Source organism: Eumetopias jubatus, unplaced genomic scaffold (genome assembly GCF_037043125.1).
Source record: "Eumetopias jubatus isolate StellerSeaLion01/CBP00866 unplaced genomic scaffold, mEumJub1_p1.0 scaffold_5, whole genome shotgun sequence".
Taxonomy (NCBI): Eukaryota; Metazoa; Chordata; class Mammalia; order Carnivora; family Otariidae; genus Eumetopias; species Eumetopias jubatus.
In genome coordinates this window covers 16,562,544-16,564,415 of record NW_028274811.1, presented here as the reverse complement: position 1 = coordinate 16,564,415, position 1,872 = coordinate 16,562,544, and the positions used below count along the sequence as shown (strand labels likewise).

The 1,872-nt window shown below is 38.4% G+C and overlaps 1 pseudogene; it reads left to right on the top strand.

Annotated features, from left to right (window-relative positions):
- The first annotated feature begins 224 nt into the window (after nt 1-224).
- LOC114209418 (small ribosomal subunit protein eS25 pseudogene) lies at nt 225-597 on the top strand (annotated as a pseudogene).
- Nucleotides 598-1,872: the final 1,275 nt, after the last annotated feature.

The following is a 1,872-nucleotide window of genomic DNA, read 5'->3' as shown; positions in this document are numbered from 1 at the left end:
AGGGTTCGGGGTGCGGGGCTCGGTAACGACTATCCCCTCACTCCGGCCTGCTCCCTGCTGGACGAGGGGGCCGGGCCTCTGACCTTCCTCCGCGGGCTCCGCCCCTTGCCCCGGAAGCGCTGGCTGCGGATGGAGGTTTCTGGGCCGGTTGGGGAGCAGTGTTTCCTTTTTGTCCGACATCTTAGCGAGGCTGCCGGGGTGGACGCTGCTCTCCAAGCTTCGCTATGCAGCCCAAGGATGACAAGAAGAAGGTTGCCGGAAAGTCGGCCAAGAAAGACAAAGACCCAGTGAACAAATCTGGGGGCAAGGCCATAAAGAAGAAGTGGTCCAAAGGCAAAGTTCGAGACAAGCTCAATAATCTGGTCTTGTTTGACAAAGTGACATATGACAAACTCTGTAAGGAAGTTCCCAACTATAAGCTTATTACTCCAGCTGTTGTTTCTGAGACTGAAGAGTCGAGGTTCCCTGGCCAGGGCAGCCCTTCAGGAGCTCCTTAGTGAAGGACTTATTAAACTGGTTTTAAAGCACAGAGCTCAAATAATATACACCAGAAACACCAAGGGTGGAGATGCCCCGGCTGCTGGTGAAGATGCGTGAGCAAGATCCCACCAACTGTACATTTTAGAAAATAAAACTTTATTAAATCAAAAAAAAAAAAAAAACAAAGTGGTCAATCCGAAATACTGTACCCAGTGAAAATATTTTCAGGGTATGAAGGTAGAATCAGGACATTCGCAGATGAAGGGAAATTGAGACTTTATTGCCAGAAGATCTACCCTAAAGGAATAAAGTTTTGTAAACAGAAAGAGAACAATAAAAGAAGGAAACTTAGAGCATCAGGAAGGAAGAAAAGAGAACATGGGCAGCAAAATATGGATACATAGGCTTTCTTTCTTGTCTTGAGTTTTCCAAATTAAGCTTAATCAAACAAAAATAATGTTATTTAATGGGATTCTAAATGTATATATTCAAGATACTATATTAGGAATGAGGGGCTGCCAAATGACATAAAAGGAGGCAAGATTTTCCTACTTCATCTGAACTGGTAAGATTACAACCACCAATAGATAGTGACAAGTTTTGTATATATAAAACCTATAGCAACCATTAATAAACTTCAAAACTAAATAACCTCAAAAGTCCTGTAGATAGATCAAAATGGAATTCTAAACAAATGTTCAAGTAACCCCAGGGAAGGCAGAAAAAAGAAAACAAAACATGAGAAACAGAATAGAAAACAAAAGAAGTGGTAGACTTAATCCTTAATATTTCAATAATTAAATTATAAGGAAATGATCTGAAAACACAAATTAAAGACAGGAATTGGCAGGATGGTCTATAAGACATAATCCAAATATGTGCTGTCTATAAAAGAGCAATATGAGAGATTCTCATGGTAATGGAAATGTTCCCTATCTTGACTGCATCAATGTCAGTATCTTGGCTGTGATATAATATTACAGTTCAGCAAGATATTACCATTGATGGAAACCAGGTAAAGGATAATGTGGTATCTCTGTATTCTTTCTGAGAACTACAGGTGAATCTGCAAGTATCTTAAAATAAAAATTTTAATTAAAAAAGAAAATAAATCCACATAAAAATAAAAAATATATTATTCATGTTACACTCAATAAATTTATGGTGATCTTTTAGAGGCAATACTATATATATATAGATATATTGCTATATGGAGTAAATCATCAAGTCTTATGTGAAATAGATTATTTTATTAAGTGTAGCAATGAAGATTTAATCATTTTTCCTCATTCTAGGGACTCACTTTTGGTCAGGATTGTCATTAGAATGCTGTGTGTAAGTAGGGATTTGAAACTTTCCACGAAAATTGCTGGACATTTGACAGTGCAGATG